Source organism: Xiphophorus couchianus, chromosome 3 (genome assembly GCF_001444195.1).
Source record: "Xiphophorus couchianus chromosome 3, X_couchianus-1.0, whole genome shotgun sequence".
In the NCBI taxonomy this organism is placed as follows: Eukaryota; Metazoa; Chordata; class Actinopteri; order Cyprinodontiformes; family Poeciliidae; genus Xiphophorus; species Xiphophorus couchianus.
In genome coordinates, this window is record NC_040230.1 from 11,881,695 (window position 1) to 11,895,106 (window position 13,412).

Sequence of the window (13,412 nt, forward strand, 5' to 3'; positions counted from 1 at the left end):
TATCTATACACCAACTTCATGTGAACACATAAATACCAACATACGTCACATGTTCAGAATATCAGATATAATGTCTTTCAAAGTATTCATACACCTTGATTTTCTTTTCCACTTTTGTCATGTTAATACCAAGCAAAAATCTGAAAATGTGACAGGTGGATAATTGTCACACTTCTCTCACTGGATTTAGGTCTGCTTCTTTCTAACACATGGGTTATGCTTTAATTCAAGTCATTCCTCTGTACTGTAGCTTTGGTTGTAGATTTAAGGTCTTGCTGGATGATTAACCTCAGTTCCAAGTGTTTTGCAGCCTTTAGCAAGTTTTCTACTAAATGTATTTACTGTATTTACTTCAATGTTATTTTATATTTTGTAGTACTTGAATTTGAAATGGAAGAATTTGGATTAAAACAGATTTTAAATTTTGCCTGTCAGGTCAGTAAGGTTCGTGTTGGGAGAAATTAAATTATAGTAACAGTGACACAGAATAACTAAAATTAATATGTACTGTATAAGCTCATGGTCATAATGATAAGAGAAAATCACAGTATTTAAACTTATTTTCCTGGGACCAAGGGAAGAAGCTCTTTTGGAAACAAATTAATCTTTTAAACAATAATTAAAACTTCCAGAGTCTTTAAAGTTAAGGTTAATTGTGGATTCTGTTATTGAAAAAATGTTTTTTTGTTCATGAGAGTTTTGAGTTTCCTGTTTCTGATAATTTTTTTGTCTTAGACTCTTTGCATCAAAAACTGTTTAATTATTTATCCTAGTCAGACAATTTACACAGATTATTGGACACTAATTTAATCATGATGCAGAGTGCTGCTCGTCCATGTTATGTTAGAGTGCTGTTAATAAAGCTCTCTCAATCTCATTTAAAACCAAAATGGCTGCCTGCATTACCACGTCCTACCCTCTGTCACGCCTTCATGTTGTACCCCCTCTGACCACCCTTTCATTCCCCCGCTGGGAAAAGCTCACAGTCCTCTTAGTACCAGCATGGAGGGGAGAAAAATCACCCAGTTCTCCTGCTACAGCAACAGCAGCCAGATGACCTTGCCTCTGACTTGTTCTGCTGAGTCAGGTGTTGAGGAGGTTGGGGAAGGGGGAATGCAGGGAGACAAGATAAGGAACAAGGAGGGAGAAGAGAGACAGAGGGGTAAAATATCAAGAGGATTATTGCTGTTGTGACTGATTTAATGATAGGAAACTGGTTTCATGTTGGTGACGATGTTTCATGCTAATCATTATAGTGCTGATTTGTGTGACTTGAAAAACAGCTCAGTACAGGACTGGTTTCAGGATGAAACCTCACACACCTGTGTGGCAGTATGCATGAGAATACATATGGTGTGTGATACTGGAAAGCATGGTGGCACCGTCCAGTGTGTGAGTCAGAGCTGTGGAGGAGTCATATGTCACAAGGTTTGAGAGTCAGAAGTCGTGCGTCTGTGTAGGTTTGAGGAGAATATGCCTCTGTTAGACTAAAATAGAACAGCATGTGTCAGTGAATCGTCATGCCAAAAATAGTCTGGATGCTATTGCACTGCATCCATGGAGGATTTTAATGCTGAGGATGCATTATAGAGAAAATAGGGTTATTAGTTTCTACAGAACAAAAGAAATCAGAACCTCCTGGGTGGCGTTTTAAAAGATTTGTCACTAAAGAGATTTACTCCCACAAAGGCATTAGTGAAGTCAGGTGATGCTGGGAAAGAAGAGCTGGCCGGGAGACAATTTTGGGAGATTTGTAGTCCGCAAATCACCTCCGATCTGAACCGTTTTTTAGTTCAAAATACAGCAGCTCTGAAAATTGTACATATGCATGTGGAAATTCTTCATTTGTGATATATATCACACTGATTTACAGACATTTTCCATCTCTAATATGACAAATATGTACTACTTCACTAAGAAGTAAATAAATCTGCAGGGGGGAAACTGCTAAACCCGGTTATATGAGTGGCTACACCTTTAAACTAATTTTGCTGAAGTACCTTTTGATTTAACAATAGGACTTAGTCTTTTTCTTCACACTCTCCAGCAAAAATAGTAAATTTGATTAACTTGATATAAAAACAGCTGTAGGATTCCCCAGATAGTTGCTAGCATTGTTTGTCTTAGGTTAGGATGGAGAGGATCAAAATATTTTCACTCTCATTCGATAGCTTTGGAAATAATCCACAATTAGGTGACTTAAAATCTTAGGTAAACTTTGAATGTAAACCTGTCATTCATGGTGAAATATTTAAAACCTTAAATGTGAAAACAGCTTGGGTCATGATACAGTATCTTATCAATAATAACACTTTGTTAATATTTTTAGTTCCTCTCTGGTCTAAAGGATTGTGTTTATTTAAAAAAACACTTTCTCCTCAGCTGTTTAGCAAAACAAAACAATAAGATCTCTGACTGGTCGATCAGGGCCCTCATGTCGCTCCTCCTCCAGAAGAACGATGCAGTTCTCATAGAAACCAGAAACAACAGTGAATCATTTCCCAACCAATATCAGGTCAATATCAGGACTGATCACTCTGTCAGATTTATTTGTAATAAACTTTCCTTTTTTAATAGTGTGCTTTGTTTCAAGATTTTAAACTCAAATGCAGTCATCTGGCATTAATTAGCTCAATTGATAATTTGAACGTTAAGTTCATAAACTATAAACTCCCCATTCAGCTGTGCTATTAGTTTACACAGTAGAATTAGCATTAATATCTTTAGATCTGGTTGTTTCTTTCTGTTTTTTTACTCAGTTAAGTCATGATTAGTAACCAACTTCTGTGGGTTTTTCCTAATTAAAGTGTAATTATTGTTAATACATTTTAATCTGAGAAATGTGCAGAATATCTTTGCTTCTTAAAATTTGTAATCAAGATTATTCAGTGAGATGGAAATAACTAATTCTCAAAGCAGATTTTTGATCAATTATATGACTTTGCTAGGGACATTATTGTAGTTTCAAGTAACATCCATACAGTTTTATGAAATAACTGGAAAGACTTTACAACACATTAATGCAAATTACTTGTACACATTACCCATTAAACCTAAGGTCATTCCCTAAATAGAGACTACACAGTGCAGAGCAAGTTTTTGATTTTTTTCCCCCCATTAAAATAAATGACCCTGGCAGTCCAAAACCATTATGAGCACCTAAAAAAAACCTATAAACTGCTACAACTGAGGTTTATAAATAGGGATACATGGAGTCATTAGTCTTTGTGCACGCGTGTTCATGTGCGCGTGCCTGGCTGAAGGTGATCCTGGCTAATCCGGTTTTATAAACGTCTGACATAATCTGTGTTCCGCTCACAAAGTCCAGAACAGGGAGATGCGAGGAAAAGAGACAGAGAGAGGGGAAAAGAGGGGAGGGAAGGAAAAAGACGAGAGAGCTGACATGGCAGGGGAGAGATGATTGAAAGGCAGATGGGTTTAAAGAGGATGACAGAAACGAAGCATGTGAGGAGAGGTGGAGGAAAAGGACGAGGGTAGAGTGTAAGAAATAAGTAAGACAAAGATGAAGAAGGACAGAGGGGACGGGCGGTGGAAAATTCCTCTGGGATTTAGTGAAACAGGACCGTTAGTGATGGCTTGGTTATCAGAAGAGCTAAAGGGTCGTAGGGTTAAGGTTTTATTAGGAGGCTTGGAAGGAACGACTAGCCTTTTGTCTTTATAATGAAATGTAAGTTTGTCTAAGAGCCAATTCTCTTCATTTTTAGGTAGTCAAGGAAATAAATTGTAGAAAGATTACAAAAATAAAAACTATGCTGTTTATCTTTCTGATGTACAGTCATGTACTTTCAACCGTTTCGAGAAACCTGCTGTAGGTCCAGTGATGACCTGTGAGGAGTTTTAGAAACGACTTTTTGTATCTTTTTGTGGTCTCATTTGAGATCTGAGCGGACTGGTCGTTGTTTTAAATCCCTCATGAGACTTACAGCCAGGGTTGTGTAGAGTACGCACTTACTCTAGAGTAAAACTACTTCAACATATTTTTATTCAAGTAAAGGCAGAAGCCAACAAGGAAATTAGTCAAGAAAGAGTAAAAAAGTAATCCAGAAAAAGGTTAGAGCATGCGTGACTGATGAGAATATCTGATTTAACATTTGAAATCATGTCATTAGACAGAAAAAAGCTCAAATTCTGGTATTTTAAAGAATTGAAAAAGAAATAATACAAATAATTAACTGAGTCACTAAGTTCCAAATTCTGGCAGAGGAAACACTTTTCCAAATAATTTTTATCAAAATAAATCTTATGAAACTAAAGTTACAGTAAAAACAGAGTAAAGTACTTCCACTGACAATATGTGGTGTGTACTGTATTTTCATTCGACCTCTAAACGGTAAATAAAGCTGAGAAAATAGAAAATAGCATTAGTGCAAAGCTTGTGTACAAACAAGAGGTTTCACTTTGACATAAACTTTGGGTGCAACCTTTTACATCTATCCTGCTTCAAAAATGTCTTAAAGTTTGTTAACATGCAATATGTGAAGAAGTTCAGCAGACTTAAAAGATGTTAAATTTTAATAAGCTCCTAATAAATCTTCCTCAAGAAAGCAAAATTTGTCAGGATTATATTGGTCAGTTTCCTCTGTAAAGTCAGACTATTTTTATGTTTTTATGGGTTTGCATCAAACAACGATGTGAAAACAACACATAAAAATAAGTCTTACTCGAGTTGCACTGGAGTAAGACTCCAGTACAACTGGACTATACTGGACTAGGAGGAGCCCTAGTTCAGTATAACACTCCTCATTGTTACATTTAATTCTTTGTCCAAATAAACAAGGCTTTATTTGTAGTCTTCTTTTAATACCACTTAAAGTCTATTGTATTCGTCTAAGAGTAATGCACTGAAAAATACAGAGTTGCTGGTCATTCCTGTTCTGGGTGGGTCACCACAAAGCATTTGTGCTCCAGGCACATAAATGTCGGGTGGAGTCAATTGTTCTTGTAATGAATTTAAGTGCATAGATGATGTAATGAAATTGTTAACACTCTGTGTAGATTACACAGATTACAGAGTTTCCAGAAAAGTTAGTAGCAATGTTGGCATGCCACAGAGAATAACACCGGGTCCTCTGTTTTTGTTTAGCTGAAATGACTGGATAGACAGGATGAAAAAAATAAAGTTTATATAACTGCAGAGATTTAAGAAAACTTGCTGAGCTTCCCCGGCTATGTGAAAATGTTCAATACAGAAGGCAAGAAAAAGAAGAAGAGTTTTATTCAGATGAAGCCAGCATGAGGAAACAGAATCTCACAGAAAACACAGAGAGCTGCTGGTGCATGCAGATGTTTCTTAGGAGTGAAATCTACACAGACCTCAGTCTAGCTAATGTTCAACTCATGCACAATAAATTATTCTAAGTCACCTCCTCTGTCACTCCACTTGTCCATCCAGTCTGAAAGCACAACCTCTCTTCCTGTTCTCTCCTCTCTCTGCTCCCCTTCTTCCTCCGAATGCTGTTTTTCCTCAATGCATCTCAGCCACTGCAGCAAAGCTCTGCTTCATGCCTCAACTCAGCCAGAACATACTCTCAAGAAAAGGTCATGTTCCTCATGAAACGTTACCACTGATCGGAACACTTTGTGGAAAAGCCATCAGTATTAAAGAAGTTATAACTTTATAAATAGAGACAGGAATAAAGCAATATTAAAAATGAAAGCATAGGATATTAAAAGCTGCCTTTGAAAGTTTGAAAAGCCATTAGAAGGCAAGTATTTGTCCTCCTTTAAGTTAATAAGCACATAAAGCACATGATAATGTCCTTTAAACCCATTAATCCCAATATGATGTGTGCACTTAAAGCTTTTATTACTTCTATTGAGTAAGGTAGCTCCTTCCATCCAGTCAGGACTGGTGTCTATCTCCAGCAGTCATTGGGTCAGACGCGAGTACGTCCTGGACAGGTTACCAGTCCTTCCGGAAAACACAGAAACACACAGCACAAACAATCTGCATGCACCCACACAAGCCTAAGGGCAGGTTAGAGGAACCAATTAACCCAACAGTCGTGTTTTTAGACAATGGGAAGAAGCCAGAGTATCTGCATGCAGAATACTCTGGCCAGAATTTGAACACAGAAACCTTTTTGCTGCAAGGCAACAGTGATACCAGCTGCACCACCATGCAGCCCTTCAATGTAACATTGTACTAGATATAATATTTCAGTAATTATAAGGTTTTTTTCAGAACAATACTTTTCAAATGTTTACAATTCTAATGTCAACTTGCTCAGTGATCACCAATTTAACTTGTGTATTTCATTTAAATCTTGGAGTTTCTTCATATTTGTCTTTTGAAAAACTTTTTCAGGGTTTATTTCACTTTTAATTGAACTGAAAACCACAATGTTTTCAAGTTTGCTTTGTTCACTTCCCTCTGTGATTGCAAACTGTACTGCCTCTTGCAAGAAAGTAATGAATTCAGTTCCATTTGTTTGTTTGTATGTTTTTTTTATTATTATTGAATAAAACCCACAAAGGCAGCTTTCATTGGCCTGAATGGGGAAGGTGTGGGCTAAGATGCAAGATAATCACAGATCTTCCAGGTTTTGGTGTTTGCACTGCAGGAATCGTAGGTAGAAATGCAATAAAGGCCGAATTCTTGCCTCAACAACCTTCACCTCCAAAAAGCCCTTCATGTGATTTAAGATGTCTCAGAGATGAACGCAGCGGAACAAACGGCATTACGAAACACAAATGAGTTTGTTCCATTTGCTGCTTTCAAAAACCACTCTTCTCATTATCTGATGTGTTGTATGCCCTGATGGCTTTCACATGTTCTCTGATGGGTTCGATTTTCTCTCTTTTTGAGTATAAACCACCAGAGGAGCTGCTATTGGCATTTACTGTATTAGTTTCATTGCTTGTTCGGAGGAATAGAACTGGGACTGAGACAGAAATTGCATAAAAAAAACAAGCAAAATTAAAGCATTATTGTGCTGCTACATTAAAACATTTAAGGTGTTTTACATAGGTAAGTTTTGAATGTGTATGACAATGGATTTTCAATACATTGAGGATTTCAGGGAATTTAATTTCTGATATTTATCTTAGAATAAATCTGAATACAGCAAAAAGCATGCCAGATAAAATCTGAATATAATTTAAAGTCCTTTGCATTTAGGAAATAGGACAATTTTGGAACTTTTTAAATGTTTTTGTAACTCTGAAATGATTTGTTGATGTAAATTGGACAATGAATGGTCAACACTGTATTAGACTTTATAAGACGTCATAAATCAGTTGAAGTTATTTAAAAAAAATACTCATTTAGGCAGCTTTTTAAAGGAATAGACTAATTCCTGTAACTTTGTATCCAATACAATTTCAGGCAGAAAATAAGTAACTAATACATGTAAAATGATTCATTAAAATATTTAAGAAAAATTTTGTTTGTTTCCAGTTTTTATAGAAAGAGTCACGTGTAAGGCTGAGGGCTTGCTTCTCTTTTGGACGTGATGGGAACCTTGTCAGAGTACATGGTATCTTGAACTATTAAAAAATCCAGACATTTAAAATAAAACTTTGGTGGGCTGATTCAGAAAAAAAAATATAATAAAATTGACGCTGGTGTCAATCTCCAGAGCTTATTGGGCGGGAAGCGAGGTGACCAGCTCATCACAGGGCCAGTAGGATAATAATCCAATTAATTGATTAAAACTGAAGAATTGTTCTGAAATTAGATTAATTTGTCAGCATCAGATAATCCTACTGCAAAATGAGGTTAATTCGTGTTGGATTTTATTTTCATAATACGTCATTAAATATGAAGGTCATTACATGTAAAATGGTTAATGACCACAAGTCTGAGTTAGTTACTCAGACTTGAATGAAGTCTGAAGAATGTTTTCTTCCAGTTGGCTACGTGATAAGACAAAATGTTTAAATTAGTTTGCACCATATGCCTCACTGTGACGTTGTAAATGAGGCCCTCAGGATGAACGGAAAATGGCTTTTGGATGTGATTATAACTCAGCAGATTAGCAGAGAAGCCTTTCACTGAACATGTGCTCTCTGGAAAACCTATTAAAAGGTGCACCAATTTTTTTTTTCCTGAATCCTTTCATTACTGTTCTCTTATTATGCTTTACCAGCCACCCTGAAATCCTCTTCCAGCCCAGACAGAACATTTTACTCAGCCTGTGCTGTGATGTGGCCACTTTGCTGACTGTCTGGGTCCTTTTGTGTGTTCAGAAGCTTGTAGTGCGCATATTATTCTAAAGAAATATTTGCTTACTTTAGTCGGTGCTAGTTCTCTGTCAGCATGGGTCAAGTGTTTTTTTTTCTGCCAGTGCACACTGGGGTATTTGCAGCCCAGCATCTTTTATCATTGTGATAAGTAACCTGTCATACAGAGTGAGGAAGCATCCCCAACCTGATTTAGGAAACTAGATCACGAGCATATAAGCAATATTGTCAGCTTCCTGTGCTCTCTGTGGTGTTGGATGAACTGATAGCGGCATGTGAGTCAGTTTGTAGGTGTGTGTGTATGAAGGGAGTACAGTAAGTAGCCCCAGGAGTGATGGCAACGATGACAGTGTTGTGGCAGAGCTGAAGAGGAGCCATGTGCACCACGGGGGAACCGGCCCTTTAATGCTCGTCGGCCAATCAGGCAGGGGGATGCTGGGAGCAGACCGTCCTTGGGAACGACCTTGCAGGGGGGCCGAGGGATGGAGAGAGTGCAGAGAGGCGAGAACACTCAGAGGAGTCGAGTAAAAGAGAGGAAATGAAGAGCTGGTACAGAGAGTACTGGAAGGTGGGAGAAAATCTGAGAGGGAAAAAAAAAACTCAGCAAGATGTCAGCTGTATTCATCTGAACCACAAAAGCAATTTACTACTACATGAAACAGACACATGGATGAAATAATGAGGCGATGCAGGCAGACAGCAGACAGATGAATGAGATATTTCGTTTTAGGAGCCTAAGAGGATTTAAAGTTCAGCTTGTTCAGCCAAACTCCACCTCTCTGCCTCTTTCTCTCCGACTCTGTGACACACATGCAGACGTCACCCCGTTCAGATTAAATTGACAGCATGTCAATTTACTGCAAGGACATTTACTGCATTGCATAAGAAGTGCTTTGCAAAAGATGAGAGACTAGAGAATTAAGACTTAAGATTCAAGATCCAGTTTTAATTTAGGTGGGGAAAATGGAGGTAAAAGTGAGATGAAAGGGATTCATTTCCTTTCTCCATTTCACGAAGAAAAAGGAAGATGATGGCTTACTAATAGGAAAGGTCACTTTCCTATTATTATCTGAAACCTACAGTACCTTGTTAAAGCACCCACACACCTTATACTTTTCCTAATTTCACCAAATTACAATTACAAAGTATTTTACTGGGATATAGAAAGGCATAATTGTGAGCTGGAAGGAAAACATTACACACTTTTGTAATTATTTGGCAAATTCATATCTAGAAAATGTGGCATTTGTGTTCAGGCTTGTTTAATCCAAAACCACAGCACATTTGAGGGATACCTACCAAGACAGGGCCGTCCATCTACACTGATAAGGAGAGCATTAATTGGAGCAGTTAAGAAGAGACTCAAGAATCTGTTGGCAGGACAACTAATAGTAATGCATTTTATAAATCGGTCCTTTATGGAAGAGTGGTAAGAAGGAAACATTTATTAAAAGAAAGCCACAAGAAATCCAGTTTGGAGCCAAAAGAGGAAATAGTGCAAGCATGTGGAAGATACTGGGCTGAAGTACACAGATTGGCAGACTACAGGCAAAGAGGATAGACTACTATGTAAGCAAAACAAAGCTAGTAGCCTTTTAAATTGGGCACTTGATGTAACATGTGAGTTTTACTGATGGTGGAATTTAAAAGTGCTTGAATGGAGTCCACTCATGATCCTGGAGAACATGCTAACACCTCACAGAAAAGATCAAACCCAGCACCTCATTAATGTGAGGCAACAGTAAAATACAAAATCAGCTCCTAAGCTGCATAATGGATGCATGAATGGTACAAAACGTCCTCAAAGCAGATGGGCCTAAGGTCAGAACTGCTAAATTAGAAAGAAATCACCTGAACCCAGTGGCAGCAGGACAATAAACATTGCTGTGGCACCAAGAGATGTATTATCTTATAAGCATTTGCAGTCCTTCTTTGTTTGTCTGAGATCCTGTTGACTTTACCACAGACACTCACCGTATTTATTCTAACAAAAGAAAAATATCAAGTTGGTGGTTAATATCAGTCGAGCAGCTTCTGCTCCCACTCACTAAATAAAATGCAACAAATAACCCTAAACAAACTATAGAGCTAAAAGTCCCCAATGAACAGTTGACAGAAATTAACAGATGTAACATTAACAGCTAAAATGTACTACTGAAGATAACAATTAAAAACATAAACAAAACATGGCAAAATTACACATGAAACTCTGGGCCTGTATACAATTCAATTTGTCTAAAATATAAAATGATACTTGCAAAGAAAACACACAGCTGATTCTCAATACACACCACATTTTTAGACGGCAACAGAAAAAAAGGGACAAGCTGACAGTTAGTGGTTGCTATGGTAACCGCCAACTGTCAAGAGCAACATAGTACAACTGTTACGACAGCTTGTCAGGAGACATAACTTTCTGACTAAACAAAATGAACGAATCTGAAGAATAAATAAAGCAACTTTGACACGTTTCACATGTATAATATTGCTAAAATAAAATCCTACATGTTTAATTATTCTTCAAGGTGCAAGAGACGCAGGAACACTGAGCTGGAGCACATTTTTTAACAAAAAAAAACTGTTTCATATTTTAAGTGTTCCAGACCAAGCATGTAGTATATTCCTCCTCTGCCCATAAATCATTTCTCCACTGAGTTTGATAAAACATATACTATAGATGTAGAGCAGAAGAATGGCAAAGTCCATCTTAATATGTTGTTACTCGCGTATGTCAGCGTTTTTGCGCCTGGAACGTGGCCTAGTTTGCGCATGCAACTGAGTCCGGCTCTTGCTGTACCCAATAAGTCAGAGTGATGGAGTGCCAGCATGGCACTGTGATAATCGGGCAACCTCAGCAATGTTTCACCTCAAACAATGGCCCACCTCGCCCAGGCAGCTCCGGCTCCTCCTCTTCCAGACTACTTACGCATGCACAGCTAAAATTTCAAAGATTGCAGAGAAAAAAAATATGCCTCTGCACTGTGTGGGCTAATTTTAGAAGATTATTTGTCTTGTTTGTGTCAAGTGCAGCTTCTGTATGCCTGTGTGCGTGTCTCTGTATCACCCGGCCCCTGGGCCTGTCCACTGGATGTGCATTCATGTCCTTATCTTGAGCGCTGCTCTGGCAGAAAGGGGCTGCTCTGTGCTCATTACTGACTCCCTCAGACTGTGTTCCTCTGGTAGGACTGAGTGTTAACTACTTGGAAACAGGTTCTTCACTATATATTGTTTTTTCTCCCCTCTGAATTCATTTGTTGGAGTTTAAACAACAAATTCAAGCACACTCAAAAACAAGCACACTCGATACTGCATTATTTTTAAATGTGAGCCTCATTATTCCACAGATACACCAGGTGAAAGGTTAATCACTTTTGGGAATGATAAAGAATGACAGATGTGAGCTATTTTTATTAATCAACCCCAAACAGGAGAAGGTCATCCCAGCCTTTCTCCTCATCTTGTTACTCATGTGTTACCCATGAATAGGGCAGCATATTGTTGAAAAGTCTCATTTTACTGCAGGGCTCCATATAAATGCTCAGAGAAATTATAATTGTAACAACACAATGCTAACTTACAAATAAGGTTTCAGCAAAATATAGGAGCTTTTATTTTAATCCTTAATATTGATACAAAGCAAAGTCGTAATTCCACTGGCAGATTATTTCACTTCTAACATGGGAAAATTGTCGTTATACTGTATGTGAAATAATCTGCCAGTGGAATATTGTTTTTGTGTCAATATTACAAAATTATTGACTTAAAACAAGTTCCTATATCTTATAGAAGAATGAAAAATAGCAGTGTAGTTAATATGCTTCCCCCTGCTTGTAGGATATAACCAAGTTATTTCAAAATAGTGAAAAGAATTTATCCATTTTAATTAGCTATATCATCAACATATGTGCCAGGCTAAAACTTTCTTTGACACATTAAATGTGGTCTAAAACAGTATCAGTAAAATGAGAAACAGATGTTTAAGACGCGCTAAGCAGATAATGGCTGCAGAGAACACACGTGTGCTATCAGTTCTGCATTTACTCCACAAACAATCGCAAGAAATATGGCCAAAATCTTTAAGTTCTGACAGTTTGAAAACTGTTAAATTGACAATCAGTGAGAAAGCAGATCAGTGAGAAAGGAGAAAAGAATTGGCAAGCAAGTAGTTTGGCAAGTGCAGATTTGATCCGTGCAGAGAGAAAGTTTGTGTGAGAGAAGAAAATCTGAGGGAGAGCAGAGAATATTTGAGAGTTTGAAAGTTTTGAGTGCAAGTATTTAAGTTGAGAGCAAAGAGATAAAATCCTGCTTTCAAACTGAAAATTTAAGCTCTTGACTTATGGCAGCAAAATTCTCCCATACGTAATGCTCTCTAACAAAACACAGCTAGATTTATACTGAGATTAAATCACTCACATCCAGACTCTATTCACCAATTAAGAACATCTGACGGTCAGTAGATTGCACAGGATTTAATTTGAGAGTGTCATGGTAAATGGGGTTGAAAGCAAATGGATCCTGCATTTAAATATGACAATCTTTGAAAAGAATGCATCTGAGGGGTTTGTCGTCATGTCGCTGTAAAGGCTGGATCATGGCGCTGTTCTTCTGGTTAGGCTTCCTGCCAGGTTTCTCCATCCTGCATTGTGCTAACTAATGAGAGATGCAACACCACAACCACCAATTTCCCTTACAAACTGCGCTGGAGATAAATCACTGTCAGGGGAGGAGTTCGGACTCCTTTTCCAGATCAGTGTACTGTGTCTGCAGCAATGCACCTGCCACACATCCTCTCAGAGGCCATTTCTTAACGCAGTGAATCGTTTCCACGCCGCAGCCGTTTTATCTGATGATATTTTGAGCACCACAGCTATGAAGATACTTTAGGTGATGAGATTAGCTCTATCTGATGCTACGCATCCCGAGAAGCAAAACGCAGAAACACTTTAGGATTTGGACGAGGAAACCATTGGCATTTATATAAAGGCAGGAAATATGACAGTATTCTCTGCTTTACGAGATAACTCTCATCTTTGTCATAAATATAGCATATTTTATTGGAATGTTACGTGATGGAAAAAGGTGGCAGGTATTCCTACTCAGGGTCCATCAAGAAAAATCCATTGGCACTATAACAGTAGTTATCTAATTATTAGACAGTTCATCTTTGTGTAATTTATTCTCAGTATAAATCCAGCTGTTCTGTGAAG